The sequence below is a fragment of the Phacochoerus africanus genome, chromosome 5 (assembly GCF_016906955.1).
Source record: "Phacochoerus africanus isolate WHEZ1 chromosome 5, ROS_Pafr_v1, whole genome shotgun sequence".
In the NCBI taxonomy this organism is placed as follows: Eukaryota; Metazoa; Chordata; class Mammalia; order Artiodactyla; family Suidae; genus Phacochoerus; species Phacochoerus africanus.
In genome coordinates, this window is record NC_062548.1 from 40,912,085 (window position 1) to 40,932,063 (window position 19,979).

General features: G+C 46.7%; 1 protein-coding gene across 2 annotated transcripts in view; it reads right to left on the minus strand.

Moving 5' to 3' along the window:
• Positions 1 to 19,979, minus strand: part of RBFOX1 (RNA binding fox-1 homolog 1) — a 1,607,565-nt gene that overhangs the window by 985,801 nt on the left and 601,785 nt on the right. For both annotated transcript variants that reach the window (XM_047780555.1, XM_047780550.1), the window contains exon 3: positions 5,678 to 5,725. The gene's annotated coding sequence lies outside the window, so the exon portion shown is untranslated. The remainder of the gene's footprint in view (positions 1 to 5,677; positions 5,726 to 19,979) is intronic.

Sequence of the window (19,979 nt, forward strand, 5' to 3'; positions counted from 1 at the left end):
TGTAGCTCTGATTCGACCCCTAGCCTGGGAACCTCCATATGCCGTGAGACCGGCCCTAAAAAATATGTTAAAAAAAAAAAAAAAAAGAAAATAGCAGCCCTGAACCTAGAGTCCACTTGGCAACAGAGAGCTGTACTATAGCCCCCATACATGGGCCCATAACTCTTGAGTTCAAAGCTGTCCCCAACACTTCATATTACCTACAATCATCCTCTGGCTCCTTTCACTAATTTATGACTCCTGCCTGGACCCAGTGGGCAGGTAATTTTGTTATTTCCTTATTTAGGCCAAGCATCTCTTCTTCTGTAAAATATTATTGAGGCCTGCTAAGTCCTACTGATTGCCTATTTCTCTGAGCCCCACATCACTTTCTGGGGGGGGGGGTGTCTGTTTTTTTACAGGAATTTAACTGTAAATGATACAGAATGCCTATGGGTGTGGAAACCAGCCAAAACAAAAATAAAAGCAGCTGCCACTAATTGAGTTCTCATTTTGTGCCAGGCATTACACACACTGCTTTGCAGTACTATCTTGTCAGTTCCTCAAATCAGCCTTTCCAGGGGATTTTATTATCTCCAATTTACAGATGGGCAAATGGAGGCTGACTGGAGGTAAGAAAGCCTGTCAAGGTCACAGAGCCGCTACATGGGAGAAATGGGATTAAATCCCAGGACGTCCAGCTCCAGAGGCTGTGGTTTTAACTCTTCTACTCTGCTAACACCTGGGTTTTGAGTGCAGAATGTCCAACTCTTGCATAGATGCTGCCAGAATCAATCTCAAAAGCTTGGAGATGAGCCAGGTCTATTGGGAACTGAAGCCAGGACTGCATTCTGGTCCTACTATCCCTTGACCTTAAGACCAAAAATCTTGGCAGCCCCATGGCCTGGTGCCAGCAGCTCCCCAGGGGGTCAGACTTGACAAGGTTGTGCCGAATCTCTCCCATGAGCCAGAGGGAGCTAAAACGTGGGGGCTGAAAGGCTACCCCTGACTGAAAACTAGACCTTTAACTTGGCAATTGGTGATGACACCAGTTCAGATGCAAACTCATCAGTTGGAAAGGACAATTCTCACATTTTACACATTTAATTCTGTGTGTGTGTGTGTGTGTGTGTGTGTGTGTGTGTGTGTGTCTGTATAAACATCAGGGCCAAGAACACAGCCTCTGAAGTAAGAATCTCTGAGCTTAAATCCTAGCCAATGATGCAACTAGTGTGATCTTGGGCAAACTGCTTAACCTGTCTGAGCTTCTGTTTCTTCCCCTGTATAATGGGGATAATGATAGTGCCTGGTGCTTTAGCTGCTGTGACCATCTAAAGGTACTTAAGGATGCCTGATCTAGAGTTAAGTATTGTTACAGCAAAGGTTCCAGACACCTAGTGTTAAGCACATCCCATCCCATCACGGATCACCAACTGCAAAGTCGCCTTAACTTTTGCAAACCGCTCAGCCTCCTTCTGTGCAATTTTAGAGCGGATCTGAAACTGCTGAGCCGCACCAGGCCAGGTGCTAAGTGAGGAGAGGAAGCCCTGTGTGTGTGTTTATAGCCTCTGACAAATGGGCTGCATTCTCCTCCTGACAGATCCTCCCCTGCCTGATCCATCAGCCTCTGCTCTCATCACCTGCATCGCAGTCTTCATAATAGTCTGGAAATTCAGATGGATTTTACACCACAAATAAAAATGAATTTAAATGCCTTCGTGCCCCTCCTCCCCGCGACATGGGTCATGTAAGTGCCAAAGGCAGGCGGTTCTGCAAGGCCAGGCGGCCGCCCCGGGGACAGACTGCTTCATCTTTGCTAAATCTGAATTTGCTCTTTGGCATCGGCCAGGGGGAGGAAATGGGCTGAGCTCTGCTCCCCACCTAAGGGGGGAAAATGCCACCAGCCCTTCAGATCTCCCTGTGACACCCTCTGGGTGATTTTAGGAAATGGCTGGGAAGCCACCCAAGAGCAGGTCCAGCCACAGGGGTGTGTCTCACCGGTGGGCTGGGAAGCAAGAAACACAGAAAACAAAACCATATTCCAGGAACTCTTCCATAAACAACCAGGCCATGAGTTCCCGTCTTGGCTCAGTGGTTAACGAACCCGACAAGGAACCATGAGGTTGAGCGTTCGATCCCTGGCCTCGCTCGGTGGGTTAAGGAACTGGCATTGCCATGAGCTGTGGTGTAGGTGGCAGATGCGGCTCAGATCCTGCGTGGCTGTGGCTGTGGTGTAGGCTGGCAGCTGTAGCTCCGATTGGACCCCTAGCCTGGGAACCTCCATATGCTGCAGGTGTGGCCCTAAAAAGACAAAAGACCAAAGTAAATAAACAAATAAACAAATACATAAACAAATAACCAACCAGGCCAAGTTCTCCCAATGACTCTCCGCTTCCTGTCTGCTGATGGAAAAGAGGCATCTAGGATACAGGAAAACAGAGAAAAGGAGAGGAAAAAAAAAATTCTCTCACTCTGCGCAAGGGTCTCAGATGGAACCCAGACACAGTGCCACCCAGGAAGGGTGATTTTACGGCCCTTCACTAAGACAAGGGCGCCCCTCACCTGCTGACATTCACCCTTTACCTCCCATGATCACATCTGGTCTAGAAGCCGAGGGGAAAACGACTCAAGGTAAACGGCCCCACCGAGGGGAAGAGAAAGGGATGAGCCATGACCTTGAAGGGGTGCAGGGGCGGGGGGGGGGACCTTATAGGCAACTGGGGATCTTTTTTTTTTTTTTTTGGCTTTCTAGGGCCACACCCATGGCATATGGAGGTTCCCAGGCTAGGGGTCTAATCGGAGCTGTAGCTTCGGCCTGCACCAGAGCCACAGCAACATGGGATCCAAGGCGTCTGCGACCTACACCACGGCTCATGGCAACGCCAGGTCCTTTACCCACTGAGCGAGGCCAGGGATCGAACTTGCGTCCTCACGGATGCTAGTGGGATTTGTTTCCGCTGTGCCACGATGGGGACTCTCAACTTAAGGTTTACTAACTAAAGGAAATGGAGCTTTAAAGAAAACACGATGGCTTTCCTTCAGAGCACTCAGCATTTTGTAAACATCCACACGGGCCAAGGGGCTGCCTCTTCAGAGGCAGGCTGACTTATTATTTTGACACCTCTGTCATCTCTTGCCACTTCAATTCCACTTTATCAAATTACAGATTTTGCCAGAAGCACTTGGGATGGATGGAGAAGGACACATACACACACACCACACGAGCGTGTGTGATTACGTCAATGGTGAAATGTCATAATAATACGTCACGGGGACATCCCAGACACTGGAGATCACTCCCGATGCCAGGGTGGCTGCCGGCCCGCCTGACCTCACACTGCATCCCTGTGGGGAGGGACAGGACCGGCACTCCTCTGCTGGGGGTGGGGACACTGCCACTCTGGGATGGTTTGAGTTTGCATCCAGACTCATCTATTAAGTGACAGGATGCCAATACGCACAGCCACCTCCCACACCTCCCCGCCTCCCCCGACGTCCAACCATATGCACAGAAGGGACAGCCCCCATGTGAGAGTCACAAAAATTAAATCAAAACAGAATTCAGAGGGAGAACAGTCCTCCTGTGGGACAGAGGGAATAAAAGCCATCTGAGCATAAGACAGCAAAAATGGAAGCAGGCAGTGTAGCTGTTATGTTGCTAGGAGTCATCGCCAGGTAATTACAGCCAAAGGTTTGGCGAATTCACATGCCATCAGTCAGGTGTGGGCAAGGTTAGAAATCACCAGGGTGCCCACTGGACCTGAGGCTTCATTTGACCCAATAGCTTGTGACAAAGCACAGAAACACATATATGTGGGTCTGGGTTGGGGTCTGTGTTACTCTTTCTTGAAAACAGGTGAAGCTCCGTACAGAACAATCCCCTGTGACTTCTTCCCTCCCGTCATCACCAGAGAGCATCCACAGACTTGGGAATCAGTATCGTCACGACACACAAACCAAGGGCAGTTTGCATGGAGGCAGGGTGCATGGCCCCATTTGCTCAGTTATCTTGTGGGTTTTTTTTTTTAGGGCCACCCCCATGGCATACGGAGGTTCCCAGGCTAGGGGTGGCATTGGAGCTGTAGCTGGCAGCCTATATCACAGCCACAGCAACGCCAGATCCGAGCCGCAACTGCGAGCTACACCACAGCTCACAGCAATGCCAGATCCTTAACCCACAGAGTGAGGCCAGGGATGGAACCTGCGTCCTCAGGGGTGCTGGTCAGATTTTTTTCCGCTGAGCCAAGACAAAACTCCTTGTCGGTTGTTTTAACAGCATCATTCCTCCTCGTATCTTTCAAACACCACCGGCAAAGAAAGTAAAACAAAACAAACCAACAAACTAGACAGAAATACACTCGTGAATTTCATCAACAACCAAGGGAAGTGAAAACATCCTGAACTTTGGAAGCAGGGAACATGCTTTCACTGGGACGTGGTGAATAGAGTAACTGCAGAGGAAAAAGACTGTGAACACATCTTCAGCCTAAATCCCATTTGCCCAACTCTCGAAATGCTCACAGGCAAGGATACCAGCCCTTCGACCTGCATCACATGCAAATAGGACCTGAAACACCTCTGCCTGCAAACTAGAGTAAGGCACAAATGGAGCTAAATTAAGATCACACGGTGCAAGTTGAGGCCACTCCTTTCAAAGCCAGGCGATACACAAACGCTCCGTAAAATAATACATGGGAATGGTCTTCTGTTAAAAAGTGAATTTTGTTTGTAGACCTCCTTGCCACCTTACTCATCAGCAGATGGCTGTGTTACCACAAAATCAGGGCAGAAAACCTCTGCTGGAAATAATAGCTGCCTTCGACAATAATGGTACAGTTTCAGGGAGGAACATCTTTCAAAATTGTGGAATGGTGTCAGAAGTAGCCAGGAGACACGTACCCTCAATTCACTTATTTGACCTTTTTTGATCCAAGGCGTTAAAGGTAAAATTTGATCTGCTTGGATGCGCTCTGCCACGGAAACTTCTGTGAACTCTTGTCAATAAAGGGAGATTGAAAATATTAAAGTGAAGAACAGTTGTCAAGCAGTTGCCTTTCCTGAGGGGATCCACACCGAGTGTAACGAGAAGATAAATGGAGGGAAAACGTATTTTAATATGTAGGAAATGACCTCCCTTCTCTGCCCTCTGAAAAACACCAGGTGAATAAATTTCTGTCACAGAAAGGTACTGCTCGTGTGATGTCTCATGATGGAAATGGGGGCAGGCTCTTTTTAAAGCCAAAGTGTATAAATCAGATACAGTTTTCAGGACACACCCTGGAATGCCCAAGATTATATATTCCATGATATATGCAATGTTACATAACTCTATATATATATGTGGCATATCAGATACAATAACCACCCAAAATATTCAACTAACATGAGAAACAAGTTAAGGAGAAACCAGCTATTTTCCTGGAGAGAAGCAAATGACTGAAACAAAAATCAACCACGAATTTTTTAGCACTTAATCACATTATGCGGTCTTCACTGAAGTTATGAGATCCAACACAGACTGCAAAGCCAACAACAACAACAATAACAGACATTTTAAAGTATGATTGTCTTTAAGTGTCTAATATCAGCTCACGAATCAGCTTTGCGAGCCGTCGTCAGCAAAGCACACCTTAAACACTCAGGTTTAAATAGCAGAGTTCTTGTTTTGCTTGAAACAAGCAAAACAATATTGACATACCTTTCTGTCTTCTATTTCCACGCAGGTGTTGCAGTCTGCTTTGATATCCTGAGAGAAGGAGAAAAGAAAGAGAGAGGACAGGAGTCAGATATGGTCAGGGAACATTCAGTGGTGTCGTTGAAATGCCCTTTAAAATAATAAAGAGCTCACGCTCCTAGTGGTTGTTTCTCGAGCCATTGCTCTTTATAGCGCTTTTTAGAAGTATATGCCCTACTGTTTGCATTAGAGACATATGGATGTCGTAACTAAGCTTTATTACATGCAGATGTGGGGTGAAGGCAAAAGCTATGGATCAGAGGCCACAACAAAGAGAAGCTGATGGCTCATAAAATAATATGCCCCCCAGACACCTTTCTTCACATCAGCAGAGACTGCCCTTAATCAGACTTAATGTCTCTCTCCCAATCCAGGTTTGCCATCCCTGTCTATTTTTTATCCTTGTATCCATCTCTCTACCCATTGGTCCATCATCCACCCACCAGCCATCTTTCATCCATCATTCATCCATCCATCCACCATCCATCCATCCATCATCCATCCATTATCCATCCACCATTCATCCATCTATCCATCCATCCATCATCCATCCATTATCCATCCACCATTCATCCATCTATCCATTCATCCATCCAGCCTCATTCATCCATCTACCATCCATCCATCTATCATTTATCCACATACCATTCATATACCCATCATTCTTCCATCCATCCACCCACTATTTACCAGCCATCCCTCCCTCCATCCATCATTCATCATCCATCCATCCACCTTCCATCATCCATCCATCCAACCATCATCCATCCATTCATCCATCTTTATTGCAGACCTACTTTTTACACATTTTTTTCTTGTTGCTCTAGAACGTAAAGGTGAAAACAACAACATAGTTTTGACCCTCAAGGAACTTCCCAGTTAGATGAGATGGCAGATACATACACAAGCAATTATGACATCCTTTTGCTCATTCAAAAGATAATCCATTCAGCACCTATTGCTTGCCAAGCCTTGCTCTGGGCACAGAAGACTCAACATCCAAAATACAGGAAGGTCCTGCCCTGGCAATGCTTACATTCTACTAGAAAAGCCAAACAAGTAGAAGAAATGGCAATACATGGCTGGTGTTTTAGAAAAGGAAATGCACTATGAAGAAAAATGATGCAGAGAGGAGGAGAGGGGAAACATCAAGGGCAGGGGGATAAGATTTTAAATTTAAAGAGAAGCAGCCATGGGGTAAGGGTTTGAAGGAAGTTAGGGGATGAGCCTCCTGTAGCCCACTGGGGGGAAGGAGCATCTCTGACGAGGAAAGAGCAAGTGCAAAAGCCCCGAGGGGGGAAGTGGGTTGGACAGTGGAGGAAGGATGTCTCGGGCTGGAAGGAAGTCAATTAGGAAAACAGTGGAAGAGACATCAGAGGAAGACATTGGTTTTTATTCATCCATCCATCCAACCATCATCCATTCATTGGCGAGCCGCGAAGAACCTTTCAGAAGTGCTTTTGTTCTTACTGTGGTAAAACACACATAACAGAGCACTGAGTACTCTAACCATTTTGAAGTGCACAGTTCACACTGCTGTGCAACCATCACCACCATCCATGTCCAAACCTTTCCCATCTTCCCAAATGGAAACTCTGTAACCATTCAACAGCAACACCCGTTCTCCCTGCCCCCGCCCCCAGTAACATTCATTCCTTATATTCTGCCTCCTGAATCTGAATCTGACAGCTCTCAGGACCTCACTGTATCACTCTGTTAGGGCTGCCATAGCAAGGCACCACAGTCTGGGGAGATTTGAACAACAGAAATTCATTTTCTTACAATTCTGGAGGCTAGAAGTCCAAAATCAGGGTGCCCTTGAACTTGGTTTCCCATGAGATCTCTCTTGCGGGTTTGGAGATGGTCACCTTCTCAGAGAGAGAGATCTCTGGGCTTTCTCTTCTTATAAGGACACCAGTCCTATTCTGTCAGGGCCCCACCCTATGACCTTATTTAGCCTCAATCATCTCCTTAAGGGCCCTATCTCCAAATACAGTCACACCGAAGGGTAAGGCTTCAACCTGTGAACTTGGGGGTAGGGTATAATTCAGCCTTTAACATTGATATAAGAGGAGCCATATCAGCATTTGCTCTTTTGCGTCTGGCTTACTTCATGCAGCATAGTGTCTCCTCCCAAGGTTCTCTCATGAGTAGAATGAATCAGGGGCTCTTTCTGTTTGGAGGCTGGATCATATTCCATTGTATGGAGGGATCATCTTTTATCTATCTTTTCATCCACGAGTGGACACTGGGTTGTTTCCACGTTTTGGCTACTGTGAACAGGGCTGCCCTGAAGATGGGTAAACATGCATCTGTTCAAGTCCCTGCTTTCCGATCTTTCGCATACACGCCCAGAAGGTGAACAGCTGAATCACGTGATAATTCCAGGTGTAACTTCTCCAGGAACATCACCTGGCGGCCGCACCCTTTGACCTTCCCAGAGGCAGGGCACAAGGACTCCAGTTTCTCCACGTCCCTTTGTTGTTTTCACTGGGCAGTTGTGAGGAGAGGACAGATATTAGCCAACTTTTCTTTCAACAGAATAGACAGTTGGGAGCCAAAAGTGCACATGGGGGAGGCCAGTTTGGGGGCTACTGCAGGGATTCCAGTAGAAGATGTTAGTGGCTGGCAAGGGTGGGGGCAGGGAAGGCACTGAGAGCTGGTCAGAGTGTGGACAGATCAACAGAGGCCTTCAGGGAGTTCCCATCGTGGCTCAGTCAGTTAAGAACCTGACTAGCATCCATGAGGACACAGGTTCCATCTCCGGCCTCGATCAGTGGATTAAGGATCTGGCACTGCCATGAGCTGTGGAGTAGGTCACAGACGTGTCTTGGATCTGGTGTGGCTGTGGCTGTGGCGTCGGCTGGCAGCTGCAGCTCTGATGCGACTCCTAGCCTGGGAACTACCATATGCTGTAGGTGTGGCCCTGAAAAGACAAACATAAAAATTAAACAAAAAAACAAAGGTAGAGGTCTTGAATAGAGGTCCTGAGGTGTGGCAGGACGGTGCAGGGGTCTGCAAACCATCGTGGTTTCACTTTGGGTAGGTTAAGTCTGCAGAAATATTTATTCTCTCACACTCTGCTGATGCCTCATTAGGGACAATGCAGATGGAAGTGAAGGGCCATCACCATGGGGATTTATTAAGCACACGGCCAATTCTAGGTCCATGTAGATCCACAAGGGAACAAAAACAGACCATGTCATAAGGCTGAAGTTTTTATTTTCTGTGTCACAGACTGTTTTGATACCAGCAAAGCAGGACTGAAACCACGAGCAGGGTCCCTTTGGTACCAGGAGCGGTGTGAGGCCTTGGTCACACACGCCTCTAAATTCCCCAAATCCACAGAAGGTTGGGGTTATTTAGGTTTTTTTTTTTTTTAATTCAAGTATAGTTGATTTACAATATTATGAGTTTCAGGGGTACAGCCCAGTGATTCAGTATGTTTACAGATCATACTCCATTACAAGTTATCACAAGGTAATGGCCATGATTCCTTCTGCCATCCTGTTGCTTATCTGTTTTGTGCCTAGGAGTTTGTATCTCTTAATCTTCTATCCCAATTTGTCCCTCCCCTTTCTCTTCCTCCTTCGGTCACCAATGGATTATTTTCTGGATCTGCGAGTCTGTTTCTCTGTTGTATAAACTTTCCTTTGTCTTGTTTCTTGGATTACACATATAAGTGATATCATACAGCATTCATCTTCCTCTGCCTGACTCATTACACTAAGTGGGACTTTCTCTAGGTCCATCCACATTGTTGCAAATGCAGAATTTCATTATTTTTCATGGATGAGTAATATTCCTATATATATCTTCTTTATCCACTCATCTGTGGATGGATACATAGGTTGTTTTCATGTCTTGGCTATTGTAAATAGTGCTGCAATGACCATTGGGGTGCATGAACCTTTTCTGATAATGTTTTTGTTTTTCCTGGATATATACCCAGGAGTGAGATTGCTGGATCAGATTGTAGTTCTATTTTCAGTGTTTTTGAGGAAACAGCATACTGTTTTCAACAATGGCTGCACCAACAGTGTACAAGGATTCCTTCTTTTTTGGGGGGGTGCATACTCATGGCATATGGAGATTCCCAGGCTAGGGGTTGAATCTGAACTGCTGCTGCCAGCCTACACAACAGCTGCAACAACACCAGATCTGGGCCACATCTGTGACCTACACCACAGTTCACAGCAACACCAGATCCTTAACCAACAGAGAGAAGCCAGGGATTGAACCTGAATCCTTATGGATACTAGTTGGTTTCATTTACACTGCACCTTCTCCTCTACATCCTCACCAACGTTTGTTATTTGTAATTTTTTTTTGATGACATCCATTCTGACAGGTGTGAGGTGATAACTCCCTAAGGGTCAGTCAACGACAGAGCTTAAGTCTATACCTGGAAGGGGCTACTGACACTGGGCATTCCCCACCACTTTCAAGTGATTTTCCTTGATTTAAGTCAAGGTGACTGATGAGCCTGGATAACTCGGGCCATGTCTCAGACTTTTCCTTGCCACAGGGAGGAAGATTCATCTAAAGCAAGGATATCTGGAAAAGAAGCACAGCTGTGCCTCCCCAAGTGTGATCCCAGACCAGCAGTGGCAGCATCACCCAACTGTCCCTGGTCCCATCCCAGACCCTGCGGGTCTGGAATCTCAGGGCAAGGGCCCTGAGACCTGTGTCCAGGGCATCTGCTATGGGCTCAGGGCTGAGGCTGCAGGACGGTGCCGTGAGTAACAGTTCCTGTCCTGGAGTCAGACTCTCTCACCCCAAATGTGCCCCCCACCCCACCCCAACCACCGCAATAGCTGGACAGCCTTAGGCAAGTTACTTCCTTTTAGAGCCTCAGTTCCGCCATCTGTAACAGAGGTGATAAGAGGAAAGGGCCATTCAAAGTGGGGTCTCCCCAACAACAACCAAGGCATCACCTGGGAGCTTATGAAATGCTCATTAAATGCAGCATCTCAGGCTCCGCCCCAGAGATCCTGAATCAGAATCCACATTTTAACAGGTGTTATGATGGACAGAACGGTTGTGTCCCCCCAGATGCATAGGTTGAAGCCCTAAACCCCAGGGTGGCTATTTGGGGAGATGGGGCTCTAAAGATGTAATGGAAGTCAAATGAAGTCACAAGGATGTGGCCCTGATCTGATAGGATTAGTGCCCTTAGGAGAAGGGATGTCTTTTCCCTCTGCGCCTCTGCTCTGAGAAAAGGCCATGTGTGGACACAGCAAGGAAATGCTGTCTGCTGGTCAGGGAGAGAGCTGCCATCAGAACTGACTGTACCAGCCCCCTGATCTTAGACCTCCAGCCTCCAGAACTGGGAGAAAATTAATTTTGGTTGTCTAAGCCCCCAGTCTGCATGATTCTGCCACGGCAGCCCCAGCAGATTCAGATTGCAAGATTTCCAGCTGCTCTGCAAGGCACAGCTGTAGAACTCAGGGCTCACAATTTTGTCAGACTCCTCATTTAATGGTTGCGGTCTCTGATCAGCCTTAGACATAGAAGAAGCGAAATGCCCCTACCTCTTACTCAGACCCTCCTCTGAAATCATCCTCTAAGGAACGGAAAGAGAAAGTACAGATTAACTTGGTGAAGGAGTAAGGAAAGCATGGGCTGTTTTACACCCTAGGAGATGCTGTCTAGAAACAACGTGGGAAAGAGAAGCTTGCTGTCTGGCTGATACTTTTCCACTTCTTTTCCTTCCTTGAGTGAAAATTTGTTGAGTGTGCATATCCGATTTTGATTCACCCACACTGTAATGGCAGGTGTTAACCAACTAACCAATGCAATCAATAAACCCAAGGCAGCTTTTTGTTTTTTAAGGTGCCACGGAGGACCCTCGCGAGGGACAGAAGAAAGCCATCTGGCAGAATCTGAGTTCTTGCCATTTTCCTACAATTATTCAATTCATTCTTGTCAGGATTCATTTACTAAGCCCACGCTGGACTTTTTTATTTAGATGATACTGTTGGTTTGTCATCCACCACAGAGCTGTGCGGGAGACACTCCAGGGGACCGCACTTGCTTCTGAACAATGCTGGACTCAAAAGGGAAAAAAAATGTCACTTTGGCAGGGACAAATTATGGTCCAGATCACTCCGCGGAGAGCGGGCGTCTGCAGATGGGCGGCGACTTGACCTTTTCCAAACCCGAGGAGTCAATGCTTACTTCACGGATGACTTCAATGGGGGAAGAGCTCAACGACTTAAGCATTAAGGTTGAATTTGGAGCTTTGCATTCATCTCTAAGCAATCAATTTCCCTACAGAAGCCAGCCATTCTCCTTTCTGTAGCTGGAAAGCCCCAAACAGGGACTCAACTGCCAAAAAGGATGGAGACACGCACCTGGGGTGGGTCCATATGACTGCGCTGGGCTCTACCAGCCGCGCATCAGTCTCCCCATTTGTAAAATCAAGGTATAATGATAACAGCTGCCTCGTTTGCTGTAGCCACATCGGCAAAGGTCTTAGCACACGGCAAGTCGCCAGAAACGTTTGCTATTGTTGAGGGCATCCTCCAAAAGTCTCTGGGAGACGCGGTTCTGAGTGGAGTATGGAGAACTTCAAAACAGTTTTATTGCGAAGGTTTCCTCTCCCCAAGGCTTCTGAGTGCTTCTGGCGTTTAGATGTCAAAGCACGCGCGTGTATCTGTTCTTTGCGGGAGCTATTCCATCTCCCAAGAGACGTTTCTGCTGCGCATTGTGTGTCCTTGTTTCTGCTTATTTCTGTGGTTCAGGGTTAATTCTGCCCACCAGGCGGGGCACCACCATCCTGGATCAGCATCATTCACGGCTCAGAAAAGCCCCGATGGTCAAGGTCCCCGTCCCCGTGAACAGGTGGAGAGAAATGTCCGCCCTGAGATTCCAAAGATTTAGAAGCTGGGAGACTGCAGTGGGTTGACCGGTTAGCCTCCCACCTCCACCTCCACCCCCACCTCACCGAGACCCGCCCTTGTCCTAACTGCTGGAAGCTCTGAATGTGACCTTATTTGGAAATAGCGTCTTTGAAGCTATACTTAAGGCTCTTGGGGTGAGAGCATCCTGGCTTATCCATATGGGTCCAAAATTCAAAGACAAGTGTCCTTAAAGGGACAGAGAGCAGAGCAGCCCATGTGAGGATAGGCAGAGGCTGGAATGATGCAGCCACAGGTGCAGGACAGCCTGGAGCCCCCAAAAGCTGCAAGAAGCAGGAGGGACTCTCCTCTAGGACTTCTAGGGGAGCAAGGCACTGCTGACACCTTGACTTTGGACTTCAGGCCCCCAGAACTGGGAGAGGATACAGTTGTGTTGTTTTAGGATCTGCTTAAAAAGCAGCGACAAGAAACTAATTGATCACACTTTAATGAAAAAACCAAATAAACAAAAAAAAGCTTCAAAGGTCCTCTTCTGAAAATCCTTCCTGTTGGATACTTGGCTACTTTGAGAAAAGAAAAGACAACGGGTTAAGGATCTGGCGTTATCACGGCTGTGGCGCGGGTTCGATCCCTGGCCCGGGAATTTCCATGTGCCGTGGGCACAGTCAAAAAAAAAAAAGGAAAAAGAAAAAGAAAGACATGACCTAGAGACTGAAAGCAGTTCTGCTGCTCCTTTCCTGTTTGCCCATTTCTGTTCCCCTGTAAGCTTCAAAGGACCGAATCATAGGAATGAGGTCACTAGGTGGTTTAACACGACTCCTGACTTAACGCTCTCCTGAAAGCACACCTTGCTAACCTGCCGATTCCTAGATCGAAACAAGAATGATTAAGTAAAGAATGATTAACTCTGTACTCCCAAGTGCCTCTTAGCAACCCTGCTGGCAGATCCTGGGGCCAAGATAACATCTGAAGGAAGGATCAGCCAGTCTGCACGCAATGGACAAGGATGCAGAACCCAACTTCCTGCATCCATGACTCACTGAAATCCCCCCACTCTCACACCGTCCCACGTTTGCTTTTAAAAACTGTCACAGCTGAGCAGAATCTTTGGAGTGGGTCTCTGGACAGAAGTCCACCATCTCCCCAGATGGCCAGCATCTCTGATCAAAGCACCTTCCCCTTCTACTGGCCTTGCCTCCTGAATTAATGACTTATGAGCAGTGAGCCGGTGAACCTGGGTGCAGTAAAAACTTGGCTACTTATCGCCGAGAAAAGACAGGCATGATCCAGACACCACCCCACATGATCCGAGCTCAAGGGGAGAAGGAAAAACCCCTTCTTAAAAGATTCCAGGGCAGTCACAAGCTGTTTTGTTCACGGGCCCTTGTGCTTTCAGGAAACAGTCCATGGAACCTCCAAAGGGATGCTTCTGTTATCAATCCTGGAAGGGCAACGGGAAGAAAAGATCACAGTCCTTGTGTTTGATATGAGTGCAAAGCAAGGATGATCATAATGGTTTTTGAATTTAACAACACCTATTAAAGTATGCGAACCCGCCTCCTGTAACCCAGCAGGGCCCTGCAGGGCTCCTGGGCACAAAAGCCCTTCTGTGTCCCCCATTTCTTGTATTTAGGAAATGGGCCTCCTTCAGCCTCTGTGACCTTCCCTGAGTTCCTAGGGGCAGGTGCAGACAGGTGCTAACCAGGGAGGGGAGGGGATGCAGAGACAAGGGAGGAACCGTCAAGAAACAACAGTACGGCCTCGGGGCAGGACCCTGGTTCCCTCTCAAGTTCTACACAGAGTGATGTAGGCATCTTATACCTAACAGAAAAGTTATACCCAAGAGAAAAGTGATATTTCTTATGCTTCTTTCAGAAATGAATACTTTGGAGTTCCCATCATGGCGCAGTGGTTAACAAATCCGACTAGGAACCATGAGGTTGTGGGTTCTGCCCCTGCCCTTGCTCAGTGGGTTAAGGATCCGGGGTTGCCGTGAGCTGTGGTGTAGGTTGCAGATGCAGCTCAGATCCCGCGTTGCTGTGGCTCTGGCGTAGGCCGGTGGCTACAGCTCCGATTGGACCCCTAGCCTGGGAACCTCCATATGCCGCGGGAGCGGCCGAAGAAATAGCAAAAAAAAAAAAAAGTCAAAAAAAAAAAGAAATGAATACTTTAAAATTGCACAGCTTAGAGTCCTTCCTTGTCCTTCTCCCTGACTTAGTTACACCCTAAACGCAATCACCCATAAGCTAAAGATCAGGCACCCTGACACAACTGCCTGTGGGTTAAAGATGATTAGCACAGGATGTTTTTCAGGAACTTTCCTAGTTCGTTCTCATCTCTGATCCTATGCCCTTTTCTCAAGTACTGTTATTCTAGGCAAGAACCCAGAAGACCCCCAGCATGGTCAGGCTGAGATCTCCCGACTCCAGCTTTGATGACTAAGAGTCCCCCTAAGACAGAAGAATGTCTGCACCAGTCCTGATTCCTGTCTGAAACCCTCTTTTTCTCCTTTTCACTATAAAACTCCCCTCGATTCTTCCCAATGGAGGCCAGAGTCTCTACGGCATTAGCCTGCTGTGGCTTCCTTTGCCTGCAAAGCAATAAGAGCTATGCTTTTCTCCTTCACCCAAAACTCTGTCTCCGTGTCTCTATCGGTAGACAGAGTCTGAGTTTCGGTGATCCCCCCCCCGCCTCCCAAAAAAGAGTTCAGTAAGAATAACATATCTTTGGCACAGCATCATTCTCCTGGACTCAGACTCTCAAAATCCCAAAGAGTGTTTCGAGGAAAATACCTGAAGCTTAAGTCATCCCCTTGGGAGTTGGGGGAAGAGGAGCCAAAGGTTCATCTGATGAGTCCAAACAGGGCTTAGGATCCACAACTCTTTTAGGAGGAAAGAAATCAAGTGCTTTGTGCTTCCTTTGCAAACAGAAAATAAATGCTACTGATAGGGATGCAGCAGGTCAATTACACAGGTAGTTGTACAAGTCCCAGTAAGGGACCACAGACAGAGAGGGAAACCTAGGGAACTAGGGGAGATCCCTGTAAGTGAATCATTGCTCAAGAAGGCCCTTGGAACAAGGCAGCCTTGCTTGACTAATGGAGACATGAGAATTGCCTCAGGTCATTGGGTGGGGGATGGGGTGAGACCTGCTTTCAGGGTGAGCCCGAGGGCTGGAGTTTGAGGACCACCCCTCTGCTGACTTGAATAAGCACCAGACAGTCCTAATATGACTTGATGGGGTCAAATACTGTCTTCCCTGATACCAAGGAGGAGCCACTACCTCTTCCTCTTTCCCGCCCCCACTCCCCTTGGAGGATAAAACTGTAGCCCACCTGATCATGGCGGCAGAGCCTCCTTGCCTGCCTGCTTGCATCCCTCACAAGCGTCCTACCTTAATAAATCTATTTCTTGCCTATCACTTTGTCTCTCGCTGATTACCTTCCGCGCAGAGGCGCAAAGACCCTGAACCCAGCGAGTCCAAACACCAGATGGGTGATTCTAATTTAAAAACCATGGGTTCAAGTCCCAGTCAGGGTTTAGGCTAGGTTTGAGTCCTAAGTGCTGTCAGTTTCACGATGGCAAGATCGTCAATACCATTACGAAAAATTAGATTCCGTCATCACCCTCCAAAAAGAATTCCAAACTGCCTCTGAAATTCCGAGTCAACGTTTTGTAGGGAAGGAAAAATAATTTCCCCTCTTCGCTAAAACCCCCCTGTAATAAAGACAGATAACGGAGGAAAACAAACAGAAGCTTAATAATACCTTGCCTCCTGCAGATGCCTGAGATACCCTGGAAAACCGAGCAACTGCCAGCCATGGCCCATCCACCCTCTAAAGTACCATCTCCCACCAAAGATAAAGGATGTTGGGGTGAGGAGGCCAGTTAAGGGAGATTATCAGGAAAAGCTCTGTAAGCAGGGCCACCGTTGTTATGCAGATTTGAGTCCTTCTCTCGCCTCTCACTGAGAGAGCTTCTTCTCTGCAAAGAAGGTAACACCCTTACAAATGGAGATTTTCCCCTATCTGTAAATTTCCCTCAACCAAAATCTTTGTTTTCAGAGATTCTCCAGTACCTAAAGCCTCTCAAAAATAACCCTCCCCCAGTAATCCTTCTGCCTAAGAGGCAGAGGTTGGGGTGGCATATTCTGCTCCCTTTTAACTTTAATATATGACTTCCTTTACAACAGCGATTTTTCTGATAGTTGGGCCTCTTATATTTCCTATTGTTCTGAGCAGCACAGTAACTTCTAATTTAAAAGAAGCCAAGCAGTATGAGTTTAGATTTTAGAGCTTAGAACATTATTGGTGATTTATGTCAAACCAAGTCCTTAATTCTTTTGACCTTCACAAAGACCCAGACTTTGAAAATAACTGTAAGCCATGAGGACCACTGGCCCAATGTTTCTATCTTGCAGCTGAGAAAATAGTACCAAAGAGAATGTAGAGAAGTGGTTTTGATACCAATTGCTCTGAAATCTGAACATTTAAATCAATGTTCTAAATTTAATCGCCTCATTTAAGGATAATGATTCTGCCCAATTTTTATCTTTTCTTTTTTTTTTTTTTTTTTTTTTTTTTTTAGGGCTGCACCTGTGGCATATGGAGGTTCCCAGGCTAAGGGTCTAATCGGAGCTGTAACCACTGCCCTATGCCACAGCCACAGCCACGCTGGATCTGAACAGAGTCTGCGACCTACACCACAGGTCACGGCAACACTGGACCCTTTAACCCACTGAGTGATGCCAGGGATCGAACCTGCGTCCTCAAGGATCCTAGTCAGATTCGTTTCCGCTGAGCCATGACGGGAACTCCTGATTCTGCCCAATTCTTAAAAAGTCCCATAATTGTGAAACCTTGCAAACACAGTGGTGCGAATTTGACGTCCTGTATGCCTTTCAGCGGAATCCTTCAGTCTGTGTTCACTCAAAAGACTAAGATTCAAATAAGGTCACTTGGGAACATAAGGAATAGTATAAAACATTTGCAATATTATATTTTACCCACTTCCTAATGTCTCCATTCACAAATTTACTCAGCCCCTGCAATATCAAGAGTGGCCAGCAGATGGTAGCAAATAACTATACAAACTATCAAAGGCACCAAACAGCAGACCAGAACATCCCATTTGCTGGGTCTGTAAACTTCTGGAAATAGCACAATCTTTCTTCTCCCTCCAAATTGAAGTCTCAAATGACTACGTTTTCATTCCTTACCAGGAATAGGTTAATTTGAGGAGGCATTGTACTAGTACGTGATTAAGAAGGTGCTGTAGGACAGAGTTCCCTGTTTCCAGGTTCTGAAAACACTAAGGTTTCAAGCTAAATGTGAAGAAGGCTGAGAATTTAAGAGCAATTCTCCTAAAATGATACAATTAGCAAAAAACAGTATGCAAACTAAAACCTCAGCATAAATCCATTCAACCAAGAGAGCTGTCTACTTTAGTTGGCGAGGTCAGAAGGTAAACGTGTTCACTTTATAAACGTCTGGAGGAATTTTAAGAGGGGGTAGGGTCTATTTTGCTTGGGACAGGGGTAGCAAGGAAGATTGCAAGCCTATCTGCAAACCCAGCTTTTATTCAAATACAGAGAGCAGGGCATTCATCTTAAAATTTTGTCTTTCTCTCTCAACCCCATGAATTATTTTGTCTCCTGATGGTAACATTCTTTGCAGCTTGGTTATCAGGGAATGAGAGCAAACTGGCCAGAACCTGGCAACCCAGGGCTGCTGGCTGATCAGAATTAACCCGGATAGAGGGGAAGGCAGCCCCCATTCAGGTAGGAGCAGTAAGTCAGAGAGGTGAGCTCAAACCCAGGGTCTGTTTGCAAATAAGAGCTATGCATTGGCAGCCCAGCAGGAGCTTAATGAGAGCGCTTTTAATTAACTGTAAAAGTAATTACCCACATTAGATGTAAATCGCACTTGTTTTTACATGAGGTGCATAATTTCAGTGCAGCTTTTAAGAATAATACTTCGGGAAGAGCTGTCAGCTGCAAATGCTCTGCTGAAAAACAGTCTTGAGGAGAAAAATACCCTCCCAGGAAGCCCAGGATTTGTCACCTGGCTTCTGTCAGCTATGCTGCCTCTCTTTTCATTTATATCAAGACCCAGCATCTAAACACAGCTCCCCTACAGCTGTCTGCTCAGAGAGGCAGCTCCAAGAAAGCTCCCCATCTTGTAAGGTTTGGGGGGTTTTCTTTTTTAGGTTCTAGTGTTTAGCCCCTGGATGGCCCGCCCCCACCCCCCACATCTGTGATGGGCTCCTGTGAGTGAAAAGGGGACTGAGCCACAAGAACAGGAACCAGAGGAAGATGAGGGAAGGCAACAGGTGGAAGGGGCGTGCCTTCCACCAGCTAAAGTGGGTATCCTCCCAAGAACCAAACAGATTACGGAGGCTGAAGCGAGCGATGTTGCTGTTAGCCCTGGCACCCTTCACAGATTGCTACTGGATGTGAAAGCCCCAGAACAGAACTTTATCCATTTTTTTTTCCTCCTCATTTATAAACTTTTTTTGCTGACCACCTTTTTTAATTTTTTTATTATAGTTGATTATTTATTAAATTATATGTCAATTTCTGCTATACAGCAGTGACCCAGTCATTCATATATGTGTGTGTGTGTGTGTGTGTGTGTGTGTGTGTGTGTGTATTCTTTTTCACATGTTATCTTCCATCATGTTCTATCACAAGAAACTGTTACTGGACTTGAAAGCCCCAGAGCAGAACTTTGGATGAGGTGGGTGCCTGCATCAGCAGCCCCAGAGCCAAAAAGGCAGCCTTCCCTTGGGTTTAGGAACCTCATGAGGAAACAGCAGAGGGCGACACTGAGAGGGAGCGAGTGAAAGCAGACTCGGGGAGGGGGGAAACATGTTCAGAGGCCACCCATCCTCCGGGGGCTCTTGAAAGTCCCCCAACTTAGAAAAGGCTGAGGTGGGTCCCCGAACTTCCTATCTGAACCCCGGTGGAGCATAAACAGCTAGGGTAGAGTTTGCAAACACGAAATCACCGGGTAATTATTTATACTCTGATAGGCACCTTCATTAAGGGATTTGAGGAGGCAATTATGAAACTGAAGTTTAGTACGTGCCAGGGAAGCAACTGCACGGAAGATCCAGAAATTGGGGTGCAGGCAGGTGAGTCTATACCCCTCACATCAGCCAGGGGGGTCCCTTTCTGAAAAGACACCTGGTCTTCTGTTTGAATAGTGTGATTGCTGTTGGATTATTTTCTTCTCTACAGCCTCCTCTGGGTTTGCGCTGCTGTTGTGCTGCTGTTAACACTTTTTGTTTTCCCCAGTTGCGTGTTTATTTGTCTGCCTGTTTTAATTTTTTCATTTTTTTTACTTTTAAAGTTTTATTGAAGCGTCGTTGATTGACAAGGTCACGAACATTTCTGCTGTGCAA